This window comes from Lynx canadensis, chromosome D2, assembly GCF_007474595.2.
Source record: "Lynx canadensis isolate LIC74 chromosome D2, mLynCan4.pri.v2, whole genome shotgun sequence".
Classification (NCBI taxonomy): Eukaryota; Metazoa; Chordata; class Mammalia; order Carnivora; family Felidae; genus Lynx; species Lynx canadensis.
Genome location: NC_044313.2, coordinates 9478410 through 9498182, shown reverse-complemented (window position 1 = coordinate 9498182; position 19773 = coordinate 9478410). Strand labels below are relative to the sequence as shown.

The following is a 19773-nucleotide window of genomic DNA, read 5'->3' as shown; positions in this document are numbered from 1 at the left end:
CACTGACGGCTACAGGTCTCATTTTTATTTTTTATTTTATTTTTTTTAACTTAAAAAAATATTTATTTTTGACAGAGAGAGAGAGAGAGAGAGACTGAGCACAAGTGAGCAGGGGAAGGGCAGAGTGAGGGGGACAGAGGATCCAAAGGTGCCTCCACGATGACAGCAGAGAGTCTGATGTGGGGCTTAAACTCATGGAACTGTGAGATCATGACCTGAGCCGAAGTTGGACGCTTAATCGACTGAGCCACCCAGGCGCCACACGGGTTTCATTTTTAAACTGAAAATTAGGGAGGAGCTGTTTTTCACTCTCTGCTACTCAGTTTCTGGAGGAGACACGACAGGAACAAAGCTGGGTTCCCAGAGTGTTTGGTTCATGTTTAATTCTTGTACCACATTGGTTCTGATTTGTAGCGAGAATAAGGGTTTACTTCTGGAGTTGCCTCTTCCGTTAACTTCTGATTCTGACTGTGAAGTTGGCTGGTGGCCTTCACCATGGAACAAATATTTCTGTTCTAGGCACTGAAGATACAGTGATGAACAAAACAGCTAAAATCCTGATGAACAAAACAGATAAAAACTACAGGTCACACTCTAGTGCAAGATGCAGAAAATAAACAAGATAAGTAAAATATATAATGCATAGGAAAGGGATCATTGCTAAGGAGAAAAATATAAAGCAAGGAAGGGAGGGGCGCCTGGGTGGCTCAATGGGTTAAGTGTCCGACTTCGGCTCAGGTCATGATCTCACGGTTTGTGAGTTTGAGCCCTACATCAGGCTCTGTGCTGCTGACAGCTTAGAGCCTGGAGCCTACCTGAGGTTCTGTGTCTCCCTCTCTCTCTGCCCCTCCCCAGCTCACTCTCTGTCTCCTCTCTCTCTCAAAAATAAACATTAAAAAAAATAAAAAATAAAAATAAAGCAAGGAAGGGAGATGTGAGGTGTCTGTGAGGGGAGAGGAGGTCCAATGTTTCAGAGGCAACAAGTGCTCAGTAACTTTCTGTGTGATTTTGGATCAGCCATGTGATTTGTCTACACTGATCTTTGTGTTGTCCAAGGAGTTAATTCTATGTGGAGGATCCTGCACATAAGCGTATGGAAGGGACTCAATGGATATTTTTGAATGGAATATCAAATGCTTTACACTCTCAAGGCATAAAGAGGAGGAGAGTGATGTTTTAAAGGTAAATTGCAGATTCTTGAATTCAGACTCCTCCTCTCCCTTTTCTTCAGATGACAAGTAGCCATGGAATATTCCAGCATTCCTCACTGCTGTCTGTGGGTCCTGAATGTTCTTGGTTTGTTCTCAGACTGTAATTTCAACAGGGGAATATTCCACATACTTCTTCTTCTTTTTTTTAAATAACACTGAGAGCACTGTTATGTAATAAACCTCTCTATCCCAAAAAAAAAGGCTGGAGGAAAAGGAGAGGGAAGAATATTATTATGGTTATTATTATTACGGCCACTGCATTTACTCGCTGATCCTGAGCCTTCCATACAGAAGGGTGTTAACAGGTGTGCTAGTTACACCCCAAACTCACAGTACCCCTGGCATTACTTGGTTGTGCGTCCTTAGGTAATTGAGTCGCTTTTCCGGCTTTCCTCATTGCCTAATACACGTGGCTGTCAATATCAAACTTTGGGACTTGTTAGGCAAAAAGAACAAGGGAATAATTTAAAATCACGCAGTCAATAATGTCAAATGGTACTAACAATAAAGAGAAAGTTTCCCTCTGGGTCCTGTCCAGAGGGGGTGAGAAGCTCTCTGCTTCAGTGGTCTGATCTCTGGGCTAGGGTTTCCAGATCAAATACATGTTAAATTTGAATCTGAATTTCAAATAAACATGATTTTGTTTTATTTTGTTTTGTTTAAGGATGTCCCAAATATCCCCACTTAGAATCTTCTAAGATTCCAGAGCTATAGACCCCCTCCAGACCATCTGGCCAGGGAAGGCAATCTCAAATATCCAGAGGAATCAGAAAGGTGACATCTGGACTTTTATGTGAAATCTATTTTTATGTATTTTTTATTAAAAAAATTTTTAATGTTTATTTAAGAGAGACGAGAGAGAGCGAGAGCGAGAGCGAGAGAGAGAGAGAGAGAGAGAGAACACGAGTGGGGGAGGGGCAGAAAGAGAGGAAGATACAGAATCCGAAGCAGGCTCCAGGCTCTGAGCGGTGGTCAGCACAGAGCCCGATGTGGGGCTCGAACTCACGAACTGTGAGATCATGACCTGAGCTGAAGTTGGATGCTTAACTGGGTGAGCCACCCAGGCGCCCTGAAATCTTCTTATTTTTAAATGTTTGCCACACATTCAGTTAAAAAAACAAAAACAAAAACCCACTGCATGAACCAAAGGAAATAGTGCTCTGGCCAGTTTATAAACTATGATGATGCCAAACCCTTTCAACCATTATACAGATGAGGAAGTAAAGCCTCAAGAAGACAGGGGTCAGTGAAGCTACACAGCTAAGGTTTCTCAAAAAATAACAGAACAATCATCTTGGGACTGTTGAAGAAAGAGCCAGGACTGGAGCTTTCCATGGAAGGTGAAGTCACCTCCATCAGCTTATGGGACTCTGAGAACATTCTTCAAGTTTAGCAGTTGAAATCGCTGAGACTCAAGAAAGACCAAAGTGTCACCCTCTGCCTAAAGTCACACAGGTAGGTCTCCACAGGTGAGCTGAGGGCTGTTTTTCACTTCTCCTTTGATTTAGATGACATAATACCCAAACTCCCTTTAGGATCCTAGTAAAGATAAACTCCAAATCCAATTTTCTGCCTCATAAACAGAACGGAGTCAGGAGGCCAGGCTGAGTGCCCAGACTTTTAACCCGGCTCACAAATACAGAAGGGATGTACATCTTCACATGGGAAAGATGTTCTTAAAGGCCTGGACAAAGATTTTGAAGGGATAAGGATGTGATCTAAAGCTGTGCAGGAAGGAAAGGAAGGACACAGACATAAATATTTACGAGAGCCTAGTGTGTGCCATGCACAGCAAGAGTGTGGCACAGAACTTTTTCCCTGATCTTTGCACGTCTGAGTAATTCTCATTTTTCAGGTTTCAGCTCAAGCATCACTTCCTCAGAGAGTACCCCTCCATCTCTTTAACTTACTCCGTTTCTCCACGTAAGTAAAATCTAAAATGATGTTGCTTAAGGAGATCTCCCTTCCCAGATTGCAGGCTCCGTGAGGACAGGACGGTGTCTGTCTCGCTCTCAGACGTACGCTTAGCGTCTATCATGGGACTTGGCACATAGTAGGTGCGCAACAAATATGTTAAACATTTATGAATAGTCATGAGAATAATATTTATGCTCCATCTTTCCCGAAAGAATTTCAGTTAATCCTTCAAGTTTCTCTAAGCCTCCTGTCCTATACAGTAGGAGGTGGAACCAATAGTTCCAGGGAGAAACGGTTACGAGCAAAGAATTGGCGCGCAGAGCTGTAAAGCGTTTTTCTCCAGGTCACACAGCGGCCTGTCAATTTATGCTTCCTGGACCGATTATGGAACAGCTTGCAAACAAATTATTCGCAAACGAGCGAAGCCTATTTTTAAAGATCCCCATGCCGCGAAGCTCTAGCCGATGACATCAGAGAACCCCGAGTTTCCGCCCCGCCCACTCCGAGCCAAGCCCCTGCTCCTCGAAAACTACCAATCCCAGGAGGCACCGCGGCGCAGTGGACCAGGGCTCCACGCGCGGCCCGGCCCGACGCGCCGAGGCCGCCTCCTCTGGAATTAGGAAGACGCCCGATGCCCGGCCCGCCACGCCGCCGGGACCCGCGCGGGGCCTGCCGGGACTTGTAGTCTCCGCGGGCTGGGAGTGCCGGCTTCGGAATCTCGGCCGCCGTCTGGGGGCTGAGGCGGCGCGGGCACGCGTGCGCAGTGTGCGGACTGGCCGTCGTGGGCGCCGCTCCGGCAGCTCGGTGGCTGTGGGAGCCGGGGCCGCGGCGGCGTGGGTGCTGCGGGCGGAGGGCCGACGTGAAGTTGGGCGTGAGGAGCGCGGCCGCACCGGGGCGGGGTGGGCGGGGCCGGGCTCTGGGAGCGCCGCGCCAGCTGAGGCGATCGGGGAGGCGGCCGAGCGTCCGCCGAGGAGCCGGCGGGCGCTGGTGAGTGCGGGGCGGCGGGCGGCGGGCGGTGCAGGGTCCCGGGCTGCCCCGCGGCCCCTGTCGCCGTGTGTCCGCCCCGCGCGGCTGCACCTGGGCGAGGCCGCGGCGCAGGCTCACCTGCGCGCGGGCTCCGGGGCGGCGGGAGGGGGCGGCGTCCTCTTCCCGCGACTCCTTTATTGTTTTCCTGACCTCAGCCCTCGGCGGCGTCCGGCGGAGGAGGGCGGGGAGGCCGGCGGCGGTCGCGGTCGCCGACGAGCTAGCTAGTCGGGGGGCTGTGCTGGCGAAGGACGGTCGCGCGCTGCTCCTGGACGCCCTGCGCCGGCCAGCTGTCCGGGGATTCCCGGCGGGCGACGCCTGTCGGGGTGGCCCGACTCCAGGACTGTGCCCACGGGGGCTCAACTGCCCGGGGCATCGTTTTCTACGGTCTTAACGCGCTTTCACTTTAGGACTCTCCGAGTCTGCAGCCGACTCCGCCCTGTGCTGTGCATAGAATCACGCTTTCCCTTCGCACCTTAATGGTGCAGACGACCGGTGCGAGGGTTGAAAGTGACTTGTCCAAGGTCACGCGGGTAGGACCAGGGAGGCGACCCGAACCCAGGTCCTTAAGCCTCGATGCCAGCCGGCAGCCGCAGCGCTTTGGGGGAGGTCCTGAGTGGTTTGTGGTTTATTTCAGATGCTTTCTAATGACCCTCCTTGGATAGATCATCAGAGGGGAAAGTGTTGTCATAGTGAAAACGGTCTTGTTATTTATAGTGTTTACTGCCTTTGTTGACTTCTAGTTATGCTGAGTCCCATAGCAGAGCACCTGCCCTCGGCTGGGCACCCGATCGCTCTGGCGGGGGCGGGGGGCGGGGGGCAGATCCAAGACGAGGTTTAAGGAAGAAATGTGCACGCGATTTGTGCCCTTTTCCTCTTGTTTCACCTTCCAGTCCTGCGATCCTTCTTAATTTTACGATGGATCGTTGTCTGTTGCAGCAAGACTTTCTTTGCTTTAGTGAAGTCATTGCCCTTTGTGAATTAGTTTTCTAACTAGAAAATCTTATTTCCTGTGTGTTTAATGACTGGAACAAGTAGCGCGGTATGAGTTTTGTGACTATTGTCTCTTATCTTAGAACTGCTGATCAAGTCCGCTTTATTACCCCCCCGTCCCCCGAGCGCTCAGCTTACATACTTTCTGTTGGTTTAATGCCATTGAGACACTTTTGACAGCGAAATTTGGCCAAGCTTTAATATGATTCAGAGAAAAACTGAAAAGAGTCGTTTTGTGAAACTCCATTTTTCTTCACAATGTGAAGAACTTGAAGAACTGTTATTTCAAAAATAGTAAGACCCATTCTTACTAAAACTCCTATCGCTTTTCGTACTCGCAATTTTCATATTAATACACTTGTGGCAAAAAAATATTTCCCCAAACATAGTAGGTTTAAATACTCCTTATCTTGGCCGAATCTTCCCAAGGAAAATTACATATTAGAATAATTATGTATTTAAACATGCATGTTTAAGCTTAGCAGAATTTGGGTTAATGGTTAATTTATTTTATAGTGCCATAAACCCTAGAATGTTTCCACTGATGAATTTCGCTTGAATAGAGAGCCCTATCAAAGGATAGCAAGGGACATGGCTGTGTATTTGCTCTTTGCGGTAAGTAGTGGGTAACTTTTGTGACATTGAGAAGATGTGATTCATATGTGTTGAAACTGCTTCATATGGCACTTTATCTTGCTAATTAGTAGTTTTATGGTTGCTTTGGGGAGGAGGGAAGTAGCAGGTTTGTATCTTTTTTATTCTCCGGTTTTAGCAATGTAGCCAAATAGGAAAGAGAGGTGATGCGTAAATTTGAGTTTGTCATAGACTAGGAGAGACAGTAAAACAGGATAAGTATACAATTGTTAGGAAACTGCCATGAGTTCATAAGCCGGAAGGACCTTTTTAGAAGTGTTTAAGGGCATTAAGAATAGCATTGGGGTATTTTCTTTAGAAAGTCTCTGTGGGCAGTCCTCGCATGTTTGTTGTTAACCTATAGGATATGAGGATGTTGAAGACGCCTGAGAAAATATCTGGAAAAGATGGCAACATTTTATATGTTTATAGAGGCTTTTTCTCTAAAAATGTCTAATGCAGCTTAAAAAACAAAAAAACAAGACTTAAGCCCGAAAGTTCTTATGGTCATACTGCAAAACTTGCTGTTATTTTGACGGTATGATACTTTGTAACCCAGAATGAAATCTGTGAAATAATTTATTAGCATAATTTAAGTCAGACTTTGATTTTGAAATATTGCTTGCTGTTAAGTAGTTGTTCTTGTTTAAGTATTTCTGGTGTTTAAGAATGGGAGAGATAAATCATTTTCTGAGTAGAATATAGTAATTATTCAGATGTGACAACAGTTAACTCTGCTTTTATGAGACCCCAGACTTCAAGTACCATAGCAGTAACTGCCTCAGCCTTCAGCTTGAGCTGAAGTACTATGCAAGTGTTACTTCTCTCCATGCTTGAGCATTTTACTGTTATTAATATTAAATTTTGATTTTCAATTTCAAGATTCTCTCGTTTCTGATCTGCAGCGATATAATAAAATGGCTTCAGTAGGAAATAAATATGAAAATTGAGTTTTAATGGTTTTGACCATCGTGAGTACACAGCATTTAAAAAGGTACTGACATGATACCAGAAAAGAGTTCTTAGGGCAGAAACTTGGTGGTTTTCGATGCTTCTCTGTTATTTTTAGCAACACAGAAATATGGGATGTTTTTATTTAAAAATAAAAATTCCTGTTGCTGCTTGTTTAGCAGTAGGACTCTGTTATGCCTAATGAGTAACATGAAACCACTGAACTCTAATATTTTTCCTAATAGCGGCTGTGTAATAAAGAATATGTGAGTTTATAATGCCTAGAAGATATTTAAGCAAACGTATTTGCTGTTTATTTTGATAAGCCTTTTGATTAGTTGCATTGCTTTGATTCAGGGAAATAGTGTTCTGGGGATGTTATAGCGTAAGTTTTCTTTGAATTGGAATGTCTGTTGACCGTGAAAGAAAATGAGTGTCATTTAGGATATTTTTTAGCATTTAAAGAAATCTGAAGGTCTTAAATATTTTTTCCTACATAGAAACCTTATAATTGTCAGTCTGATAGTTTTATTTTCCAAAAAGTTGTGGTTTTATCCTTCCACGCAGCCTAGCCTTTTATAGTTTAACCATTGAACTCTGGATTCTGTATTCAGTTTACCCTCTTCCCGAAGAAAGGACAATCACAGGCACTTAGAACTGGAAGCAGTCTCAAAGGACTTCTAATGTAGCGTCTTACCCAGTACAGTAAATCCCCCATGGGAATTTTCATGTCAGGTGTTTCCTCTCATTGCTAAGGGCAGTGATGCTGTTCTGTATGTCATCAGGTTATTGAGCAGTCTGAGCTTGGTGAAGACAAACAGAAGACAGTTTTATTTTTCACGGTTTACTGCTTTCAGATATGATTTGTAGGCTCTTCCTTTTCCCCCTCTCTCTCCACCTCATAATATGGACAAATGATAGCTTTTCCATCATTGACAGCTATTAAAAGCTCATCTGTCTGTTTCAGTTTAAACCTTCAATCTCCTATTCAATTTCAAGTTCCTTACCTCTCTTACCCCAGTGTCAGGCCACTTACTGCTTGAAGTACTTGGAGTGGAGAGGGATTGTGGTATGCTCCCAGAATTCCTTTCTCTTTCCTCTTCTGGGATCTACTTGGTCAGGGACTTGTAAGAAGAAAAATGGAAAAAGACAAGTCTTACGGGGGGCTGTTAAAGCCCTCTTCTGATGAACAGTGGCAAGCCATTCATATCCACTGATAGTCACCCACACTGGAACTTTTGGTGAGATCGCACTGAGAGACTCCCCGCCGCACGTAGTTCCTGGATATGGAATTTGCTGTGGGTTAACCTTTTCCAGCCTACATGCCCACCTCCTTGTCCCTGTCGTGGTGTTAGTGTTAGTGCCACCCCTGGGTTCCTAGGAGTGTGTGGGGTGAGGCGGTTTGGGGATCTTCTCTCTACAGCCAGATGTTTTGATAGCAGCAAGACAGCTCAAGTCTAGCTAACCTTCTGCAGTTTTCGTTTAATCCACTGGAAACTCACTTCCTTGTGACGCCAAATGGTGCTATGCCAGCTGCAAAAATCTGCCCCCTTTTTTGTGCCCTTACATTTCTTTTTTTTTTTTTTTTTTTGTCCCCTGCTCAAATAGGTGCACGATCAGTCACGCGATCTACTTCGTAAGTAGGCATTGAACTGGAGAATGGGATGCCAGTCTCTCCTCATGGGCACTTCTTGGTGAATGATTGATTCTCTTGGAGGGCCCTGCCACTGTTTTTGGGTGAATACCCTCATCTTTTCCCTGTGTTCTCCCTGAAGACTCGAAAGACTTCTAATTTTTTCCCTCTGTTGTATCCCAGCCGCTCGTATTGTGTGATGCTAAAGGTTAAGGTGTTGATTAGGGTGCCAGAGCTGCCCCTGTGTGGGGGGGAAGGGGTGTCTGCGTTGGGCTCCCCAGGTGTTGATGTCCTTGTATCTTCAGCTTTGTATTTGTTAGCAAATTCGGGACGACAAGGCTAGTCTCACCCAACACTAGGTAACAAATGATAGTGAAGCCCTGTGGGCCTAACGAGGTCTCACTGTGCAGAATTAAAAAAAAATTTTTTTTGACATTTATTTATTTTTGAGAGACAGAGAGAGACCGAGCACAAGGGGGGGAGGGGCAGAGATAGAAGGAGACACAGAATCCGAAGCGAGCTCCAGGTTCCGAGCTCCGAGCTGTCAGCACAGAGCCCGATGCGGGGCTCGAACTCACGAACCGTGAGATCATGACCTGAGCCGAAGTCGGACGCTTAACCGACTGAGCCACCCAGGCGCCCCTCACTGTGCAGAATTTAATTTTTCTTTTTTTTTCCCTCTGTCTCTCACTGATTTTTGTTTTCTTTTTACTTTTTGGCTTACTTCCTGGTTCTTGACTGATGAAGTATTAACTGTGAATATGTTAAGTTATGACTGATTATATGGTCTAACTATACCTTAGACTGAAGGATACATTTGGGGGGAGGTTTTAATAATGCAGTTTTATCTGTTCTTGCCTCATTCTAGCTTTACTAAAAATATAAATACAAATAGAAATCCAGTATTTGAACCTTTTTCCTTCCATCGTCTAAGCAAACCAGTCATTTAAATCTGCTAGATGATTTCTTGTCTAATGAGGAAAAAGCAGCTTTCTATCTAGAAACTTAAACGTTAATACTCGTTGCAACAACATGGATCTAAGAGTATTATGCTAAGTGAAATAAGTCAGAGAACGACAAATACCGTATGAGTTCACTCATTTGTGGAATTTAAGATACAAATAAGTGAACAAAGAAAAAAAGAGACACCCCCCCCCCCCCTTAACCATAGAGAACAAACTGGTGGTTACTAGATGGGAGGTTGGGGAGGGGTGAAATAGGTGAAGGGGACTAAAAGTACACTTACGGAGATGAGCACTGGGTAATGTATGGAACTGTGCAATCACTATACTGTGCACCTGAAACTAATATAACACTATGTTAGTTGTATGTGAATAAAACAATTGTGGAGGGAAAAAATATTGGTTGAAGTAATTATGGGCTCCTTACTGCTTCCTTCAACAAATAGTTACTGAGTGCCTTCCATGTGTCAGCACTGTTTTAGGCATTGGAGAAACAATAGTAAATACAAAAAAAAAAAAAAAAATCACTGCTCTTCCAGTGTGGGGAAGCCTTTCCAGTGTGGGGAAACAGACAACAAACAGGTAAATAAATAAGTGATATTGTTTGTTAGCAGCAAATGCTAAGGAGCAGAGTAAAGCAGGAAAGGGAGCTGGGAAGTGGCAGTCCGGCTCACAGCATTTGCAATTTTAGATAGTGTCGAGATGGGGTGTCACTTTTTCTCTGGGAAAGTGACATTTGAGTTCAAAGGCCAAGTGGGGAGCTTGTCTGATGTAGTAGGTGCCCTCGCTGAACACTGACATCGTCTGGGGAGATTTTAAAACGTACTGATGTTGGGGTGCCTGGGTGGCTCACTTGGCTGAGGGTCTGACTCTTGATTTCGGCTCAAGTCATGATCCCAGGGTCACGGGATCAAGCCCTGCGTCGGGCCCCGCACTGAGCATGGAGCCTGCTTGGGATTCTGTCTCTCTCCCTCTGCTCTTCCCAGCTTGTGCTGTCTGTCTGTCTGTCTCTCTGTCAAAAATTTTTAAAAAGTAATGATATTCCATCTCTAGAGTTTCAGTTTTGTTATGTTTTAAAAAAATTTTTTTTTAATGTTTTATTTATTTTTGAGAGAGAGACAGAGTGTGAACAGGGGAGGGACAGAGAGAGGGAGACACAGAATCCGAAACAGGCTCCAGGCTCTGAGCTGTCAGCCCAGAGCCCGACACGGGGCCCGAACTCACAAGCCATGAGATCGTGACCTGAGCCGAAGTTGGACGCTCAACCAACTGAGCCACCCAGGCACCCCTTGTTATGTTTTTTTAAGTTTTATTTATTTAAGTAATCCCACACCCAACGTGGGGCTCGAACTTAACAACTTTCGAGATCGGGAGTCACATGCTCTTCTGACTGAGCCAGCCAGGTGGCCCCGTCTCCAGAGTTTTCTGATTTAGTTGGTTAGGGGTGTGGGGCCAGCCTTGGCCTCAGGACTTTTAACAGCTCTTAGGTAATTCTAATAAGCAGCCAAAGTTGAAGACTTTTGAGCAGGGTGACTTTACATAATATTGTACGGAAGAGCCTGGGCTCCAGGGCTAGACTCCCCTGGTTTGAATCCTAGCTGTGCCACTTCCCAAACCTAGGACAGTGGACAAGTTATTTAAAAAATTTCTCCATGCCTTTGTTTTTTCATCTGTAAAGTTGTTGTTATAAGGATTAAATGAACTCATATTTAAGTATTTGGAACAGTGCTTGGCAAGTAGTAATACGTGTTTATTGAATAAACACTTTTGAGTATATGTTTTAATGGAGAATAAAGTGAATGGGGCAAGAGCAGAAGCAAGGAAGCCCCTGCAGTAATCCAGTGGAGAGGCAGTGGTGACTTGCACCACGGAGGCAGCAGAGCAGGTGATGAGAAGTAGTGGGATTCTGGGTATGTTTACAAGAGCCAACAGGCTTTGCTGCTACGTTGGACGTGTAATGATAGAGAGAGAGAAGATTCATTCAAGTCCGACATCAGGATATTTTGCCCGAACAGCTGGAAGAAGGGAGTGGTTGGTTTTTGAGATGAGGAAGGCAGAGAGGAACAGGTTTCTAAGGGGAATATCTGGAGCAGTTTGTTAAGTTTGAGATGTCTGTTAGATAAGTAGGTAGATCTGTAGAGTGGACATTTGTACACGTGAGTCCGGAGTTCAGCTGAATGTCCAGGGCTGGAGGTAGGTATTGGAAGTCATCTGTAAGTGGACCTATGTGAGTAAGTGAGCTCACCAAGGGACTGCATATATACAGAGAAGAGGTCCGTGGGCCACCTCCTGGGTCACTCTTACGTTTAGAGGTCTGGGAGATAAGATGTTTCTTAGAGTTTCTGGTGTGCTGTAGAATAAAAGACAGTTGTAACTATTTCCTGTTTAAAAAAAATTTTTTTTTAAATGTTTACTTATTTTTGAGAGAGACACACAGAGCGTTAGCAGGGGAGGAACAGACAGAGGAGGAGACATAGAATCTGAAATAGGCTCCAGACTGATAGCTCAGAGCCCGACGTGGGGCTCAAATTCATGAGCCGCAAGATCATGACCTGAGCCTAAGTCGGATGCTTACAGGCGCCCCATCCTGTTTTTAAAAAACGGCTTTATTAGAATATAATTCACCCATTTAAAGTGTACAATTCAGTAGTTTTTAGTATATTCACAGTATATTGTGCAACTGTTACCACAGTCAATTTTAGAATATTTTTATTACTCTGGAAAGAAACTCTGTACCTTCCCATCCCTAGGTAACTCCTCAATTCCCCTCCTCCCTTCTATCCCTAGGCAAGTGCTAATCTACTTCTGCGTTTTGGGTTTGCCCACATGGAATGCCTATCAGTGGAATCCTATAATATGTGGTCTATTTAGAGAGATGTGGTATTCATTAGGAGCTAGCATCTAGATTCATTAGATAATCATTTGGTAAAGATGGGGGCTATAAGATATCTCTTGTAGAGATACATTTTTCTCTTTGTAATTAATTAGTAAGAAAACTGTGGGGTAGGTATTTTGAGGCTATATGAATATTCTGTTCTCTAACAACATATTATATAATGGTTTTAGTTTATTGAAGATCCTCGCTCCAATCCATGATTATAGTGGGAGTGCAAAGTGATGATTTTTTATTACTATCATATTTTCAAAGACCATATGTTTATAATATGTGTAGTTCAGATGTATTGTGTAGAGTTTTGCCTTTTTTATACATCTTTTAACATGAAAATCATGGTTCCTAATAACAAGTAAATAAATGTTTTATTACTTTATATTATATTGTATACATTAGTAAATGTTATCTAAGATAAATCTTAGCATCAATATGTTTATGTTATTCTATAATACACATAAAATACTACCATATAAAATAGTTTCAGAATTATAATACTGAGTAGAATTACTGGGTTATAGGATAAATGTATATGTGATTTTGTTAAATAGTGCCGTATTCTCTTCACTAGGGTTGCACCATTTTGCATTTTTATGAGTGATGTAAGAGAGTCCCTGTCTTCTTACAGCCTCATCAATATAGTGTATTGTCAAGCTTTTGACTTTTTGCCAGTCTGATAGGTGAGAAATGGTATTTCTCTGTAGAACAGAGTTTTTCCATTTTGAAGAGTTGTGAACATCCACAAAGGTAGACTGAATTGTATAACCACAGTACCCATCACTTAGCTCCAACAGCTGTCAATCCAGCCCTTGCCTCCGTCAGTCCCTTCCCCTTGGATTTGTAGGTAATATTTTATTTCTGTATCAGTAAATACCTCTACCTGGTAAGGATTCATTTTCATTCATTCATTCATTCATTCATTCATTTCATTCATTCATTTCACACTGAAAATAAAGATCTATTTTCTTAATACCATTAGGCAATATTCAAATATCTAATTTTCTTAAATGTATCAGTGTTTTGTTTTGTTTTTACTTTTTTTTTTTGTTTAATGTTTATTCATTTTTGATGGGGGTGGGGTGGGGCGCCGAGGGGCAGAGAGAGAGGGAGACACAGAATCCAAAGCAGCTCCAGGCTCTGATCTGTCAGCACAGAGCCCCATGTGGAGCTTGAACTCATGAACCCCTAGATCGTGACCTGAGCCAAAGTCAGATGCTTAACCAACTGAGCTACCCAGGCTCCCCAGTGTTTTGTTTTTTTTAAAACAGGATTTATATAAGGTCCCTATGTTGTGATTATGTCTTTTTTTTTTTTTTTTTTAATGTTTATTTACTTTTAAGGGAGAGACAGAGTACAAGCCAGAGAGGACAGAGAGAGGGAGACACAGAATCTGAAGCAGGCTCCAGGCTCTGAGTTGTCAGCACAGAGCCCGACACAGGGGCTCGAACTCACGAACCATGAGATCATGAGCTGAAGTCGGACGTCTAACCGACTGAGCCCCTTCTAGGTTCTTCCTCCTGTTCCTTTCCCTCTGCTCCCCGGAATTTGTTTTTGAAGGAACCATGTTATTTGTCCTGAGAAATTTCTTACAGTTTGGATTTTGCTATTTGAATCCCTGTGGTATGGTTTAACATGTTCTTCCTCTGTTTTCTGTATTTCCTACCCGTTGGTAGTTGGATCTAGAGGCTTGGTGAGATTCAGCCATTTGTATTATTTTTTTCAGAAGTGCTTCATAGACGTAACGTAGTGTATCACGCTCTTAGGTAGGCACGTGAAGTCTGGCTGCATTTTCTGTGGTGTCACTGGCAGTGCCTACTTTATCTTTGTATGTTATTTTGGGATTTTTCTTATTATGATTAATGTTGAGCATCTCTTCATATGTTTAAGGGCCATTTTTATATCTTTTTCTATAGAATGTCGGTTCATGCCTTTTGCCCATTTTTCTATTGAACTTTTGATATATTTCCCTTGACATTTTTTTGCAAGCTCTTTAAGTGTTAGGGAGATTAGCCGTCTGTGATGATAGAAGTTGTAAATATTTTCCACTGGTTTTTGACTTTGCTTATCAGGTTTTTGCCATGCAAAAATTAAAAAAAAGCCCTTTTTTTAATGTTTATTTTTGGGAGAGAAAAAGAGTGTGAGTGGGGGAGGGGGAGGCAGAGAGGGAGACACAGAATCGGAAGCAGGCTCCAGGATCCGAGCTGTCGGCACAGAGCCCGACACGGGGCTCGAACTCACGAACTGTGAGATCATGACCTGAGCTGAAATTAAAAGTCAAATGCTCAACCAACTGAGCCACCAGGTAGGATGGAAAAGTTTTTATAAAAAGTTATGGGTGGTCAGTTTTATCAGTGAATTTTTTGTTGCTGCTGGATATTTTTTGTTAATTTTTTAGAGTTTTAAGCTACATACAATAAACTGTATCCACTTAAAGTTTATAGTTCGATGAGTTTTGACTGTATTGTAGCATGTTCCCCTGTGAAGTGGTATTCCATTGTATAGACAAATTACATTTTATTTATCTCTTCATGTGTTGACGGACATTTGGGTTGTTTCTAGTTTGGGGCTGTTAGGAATAAAGCTGCTATAAATCTTAGTGAATGAGTCTTTACATGCATATGTGTTTTCATTTTCTTGAGTAAATACCTAGGAATGGAATGACTGGGTCATAGATTAGGTGCATGTTTGGTTTTATTGCCAGAACTTTCCCTAGAGTGGTTGTATCAATTTACATTCCCATCAGCAGTACAGAAATTCTGGACGCACCACATCTTCGACGACGTTTTGTGTTGTCAGTCTGCTTACTTTTAGTCATCTGGTGGGTGTGTATGATGTCTTTTCAGTTTCACGATTATTGCTGTATTATTTACAGTCACTTTTACTCATTTTAGGGTTCGGTTCTGTAAGTTTTGACTTGTGCATATAATTGTGTAAGTTCCACCACAGTCAAGATAAACAGCAGTTACATGATCAGAAACATTTGACTTCTGCTTCTTGGTAGTTACTCCTTTTCCTTATTTCAGGCCCTAGCAATTCTAATCTGTTTTTCTGTCATGGTTTTGTTTTGTTTTGTTTGTTTCGTTTTTAACTTGCACGCAGTAAAGTTTACTCTGGTGTGTGGGCCTGAGTTGTGGGAAGTGTGTACAAGTGTGCCCACCACAATCAAGAATGAGAACATTTCCATCGCTGCGAAGATTACCCTTTGAAACCAGCCCCTCCCTTCACACACTGATTTGTCTTCTGTCCCTGTAGCCTTTTTGATCTGGCTTCTTTCACTTGGCAAAATAGATCTGAGATTTATCTATGCTGTACGTTCATTGGTTTGTTCGTTTATACTGTCAAGTAATATTCCATTGCATTAGATGCATCCGTTCATTTATTGGTCAAAGGTTGTTTTTGCTTTTATGCCTGCTATAAATAATGTTGCTATAAATATTTGTATACAGATTTTTCGTAAGCACAGCTTTCACTTCACTTAGCTAAATACTGCCGGGTCGTAGTACATGGGTATGTTTCACTTTGTAAGAAGTTGCCAAACTGTTCTTCCAAGTTGCTGTATGATTTTGCATTCCCACCAGCAGTGTATGAGAGGGGGTTCATTTGTTCCACATGCTTGTCAGCATTCGGCATCGCCAGGGTTTTGTTGTTGTTTTTTGGGTTGTTTTTGTTTTAGCCATTCTAGTAGGTATGCTGTGGTATCTCTTGGTTTTTATTTGCAGCACCTTTCTGACTAATGATGGTGAGCATCTTTTTATGTGCTCATTTACTATTCTATATCTTCTTTGTTGACTTGTCCAGATTTTTTGGCCATTTTCCTAATTGGTTTGTCTTACTAAATTGTAATAATTTCTTGCCTGTTCTTGGATATCATGTATTTGATAGACATATATGTACTGAATATTTCTCCCATTCTGTGGCTTATCTTTTGATTTCTTAACAGTGTCTTTCAAAGAGCAGTTTTTAATTTTGATGAAGTCCAATCTAACAACTACTATATGGTGCGTGCTCTTTGTGTCTTAATTAAGAATTCTTTGTGTACCCACAGAGTCATGAACACTTTCTCCTATGGATTTTTTAAGAAGCTTTCTTGTTGTGGCTTTCAAATTAGGTCTGTGATTAATTTTGTTACATTGTTTTCCCACATGGATAGCTAATTGTCCTAGCACCATTTGTTGAGAAGACTGTCCTTTCCCGATGGAATTGCCTTGGGAACATCTTTGTTGAAAATCAATTGACAGTGTGTCTAAGAGTCTGCTTCTGGATGTACTCTGTTCCATTGATTTATTATATTAGTCTTTTTTTTTTTTAATCAACCCTACATTGTCTTTATTGCTGTAGCTTTATTGTAAGTCTTAAAATCAAATAGTGTAAATCATCCTACTCTATTCCGTGGGAAATATATTTGGCTTTTCCAGATCATTTGTATTTCAATGTATATCATAGAATATGTGTCATAGTCTCAATTTTTATAAAATACTCTGCTGGAATTTTGATTGGATTAACTGTATCAATACTTCAGGTTTTTTTTTTAATGTTTATACATTCTGAGAGAGAAAAAGCGCGTGTCCATGTGTGAATGGGGGAGGGGCAGTGAGAGAGAGAGAATCCCAAACGGGCTCCATGCTGTCAGTGCAGAGCCCAGCATGGGGCTCCACCCCACGAATGGTGAGATCATGACCTGAGCCGAAATCAAGAGTTGGATGCTTAATTGACTGAGCCAGCCAGGCGCCCCTCAGTATTTCATTCTTTTCTGTGTCTGCATAATATGCCGTTGTGTGGGATACATCTATGTTGTTTAACCATTCACCTGTTGGATGAACGAATAGGTTTATACTCTTTCGCTATTGTGAATAGTGCTGCTACGACTATTCGTGTATACGTGAGTAACTGTTTTCACTTCTTTTGGGTATATATCTAGGAGTAGAAATGCTGAGTCATATGGTAATTCTGTGTTTAACTTTAGAAGAATTACTGAACTGTTTTACACAGCTGTTACACTGTCTTACAATGTTGGAGGGTTCCAGTTTTTCCACATCTTTGCCAACACTTGTTATTTTCCTTTCTTTTAATTATCGCCATCCTAGGGGGTGTGAAGCGGTGTCTCACTGTGATTTTGATTTCCATTCTCGTGGTTACTAACGATATTGAGCATCTTTTTGTGCTCTGTTGGCCAGAACATCTTTTGGGTTCTGTTGTATATCTTCTTTGGGAGAAATGTCTTTTCATGTCCTTGCCTGTTTTTTATTTGGATTGCTTGCTATTGCGTTGTAAGAGCTGTTTATATATTCTGGGTATTAGACCCTTGTTAGGTATGTAATTTGCAAATATTTCCTTTCATTCTGTAGCTTCTCTTTTCATTTTCTTGATGTTCTTTGATGCAAAAAAGCATCTAGTTTTTATGAAGTCCAATTTAGCTTATTTTTTCTTTTGATGTTCATGCTTTTGGTGTCATATCTAAGAATTCACTGCCAAATCCAAGGTCATGAATATCAGCCTCTATGTTTTTTTTTTTTAAGTTTTATACTTTTAGCTATCCTATATTTAGATTGTTAATCCATTTTGAGTTAATTTTCATATATAGTGTGAAGAGAGGTCCAGTTTCATTCTTTAGCATGCGGATATCCACTTGTCCCAGCACCGTATTTTGAAGAGACTAGATCTTTCTTCATTTGCATGATGTTGGCATCTTTGTTGAAAATTAGTTGACCATAGATGTGTGGGTTTATCTGGGCTTTCGGTTTTATTCCTTTATGGGCACCTGGGTGGAGCAGGTGGTTAAGTGTCCGACTCTTGAGCGTGGCTCAGGTCATGACCTCACAGTTTGTGAGTTCGAGCCCCACGTTGGGTTCTACGCTGCTGGTGCGGAGCCTGCTTGGAAGTCTGTCTCTTCCTCTCTCTGCCCTTCCCTAGCTTGTGCGTGCGTTCTTTGCTCTCTCTCTCTCAAAATAAATAAAAACTTAAACATTTTTATTCCTTTGGTGTATGTCTGTCCTCATGGCAGTACCACACAAGCGGATAGTTTTTATCTATGGGATACGGGCACACCTAGGAGATGCTGTGGGTTAGGCCCCAGACTACCACGATAAGGCAACTATCGCAATAAAGCAAGTCCAGTGAAAAATTTGGTTTTCCAGTGCATATGAAAGTTATGTTCACACTATACTGTAGTCAGTATATTGTATCAGTGGGCAATAATATTACATCTAAGGAAAACAACATATATACCCTAATTTAAAACTACTTTATTAGGGCGCCTGGGTGGCGCAGTCGGTTGAGCATGCGACTTCAGCCAGGTCACGATCTCGCGGTCTGTGAGTTCGAGCCCTGCGTCGGGCTCTGGGCTGATGGCTCAGAGCCTGGAGCCTGTTTCTGATTCTGTGTCTCCCTCTCTCTCTGCCCCTCCCCCGTTCATGCTCTGTCTCTCTCTGTCCCAAAAAAAAAATAAGTAAACGTTGAAAAAAAATTAAAAAAAAAAATAAAACTACTTTATTGCTAAGAAAATGCTAACCATCACCTGAGCTTTTAGTGCGTCGTAATCACTCATCGCCATGACAAATATAATAATAATGAGAAAGTTTGCAATAGTGTGAGAATCACCCAGATGTGACACAGAGACACAAAGTGAGTGAACAGATGCTGTTGGAAAAAATGGTGCCAGTAGACTTTCCTGATGTAAGGGTTGCCACAAAACTTCAGTTTGTCAAGAACACAGTAACTGTTCGTGCAGTAAAGGGAAGGGAAGCACAATAAAATGAGGTAGGTATGCCTGTACATTAGTGTATTAATATTTCAAGTTTTGATTATATTTTAGAAATTTTTTAAAGGTTGGATAAGTTCATTAAAGAAATTATCTCCTCGGGGCGCCTGGGTGGCTCAGTCGGTTGAGCGTCCGACTTCAGCTCAGGTCATGATCTCGCGGTCCGTGAGTTCGAGCCCCGCGTCAGGCTCTGTGCTGACCGCATAGAGCCTGGAGCCTGTTTCAGATTCTGTGTCTCCCTCTCTCTCTGACCCTCCCCCGTTCATGCTCTCTCTCTGTCTCAAAAATAAATAAACGTTAAAAAAAAAAAATTAAAAAAAAAAAAGAAATTATCTCCTCTAAGTGCCAGATTTATAACAACACACATATGCAAACTTAGTGGATACTTTTGTTTAAAAAGTTGTGGTGTGTCTTAACCATTTCTCTGGCTGCATACAGAATAATGATTTAGATATGCAGTCTATTATTAGGATGTGTTCTAATTGAATTTTGACTATGGGTTAAACTTACCTTGAGCCTTTAAATGAGGAGCTAGTTACATAAATAAATTCAACCCGCCAGAAGGTGTTGGCGCTGGCTGTAGAAGAATTAGAACAGGAGCAGTTCAGTTGTGCATCCATTAGGAAAAGGAGTCACATCTATAGTTTCTAGAGGAAAAAAATGGCTGGGAACTCTGCTTTTTACTTGAGTCATGGTTTTTAAGTTTAATCCCTACAACCAAAATTTTAGTACCTGAAGAATCAGAATATGATATGCCTCTGAAGTCTCTTTTAATGTATAACTTCTCTCTTCCCGTCTTTTTT

The 19773-nt window shown here is 42.2% G+C and overlaps 1 protein-coding gene across 7 annotated transcripts in view; it reads left to right on the top strand.

Moving 5' to 3' along the window:
• Positions 1-4043: 4043 nt before the first annotated feature.
• PLEKHA1 (pleckstrin homology domain containing A1) overlaps positions 4044-19773 on the top strand; it is a 57235-nt gene continuing 41505 nt past the window's right edge. For 5 of the 7 annotated variants that reach the window (XM_030334647.1, XM_030334643.1, XM_030334645.1 and 2 more), the window contains exon 1: positions 4044-4115. The gene's annotated coding sequence lies outside the window, so the exon portion shown is untranslated. Of the gene's footprint in view, positions 4116-5627; positions 5760-19773 lie in introns of those variants that run through there. The other 2 variants (XM_030334646.2, XM_030334644.1) reach the window with 2 other exon arrangements.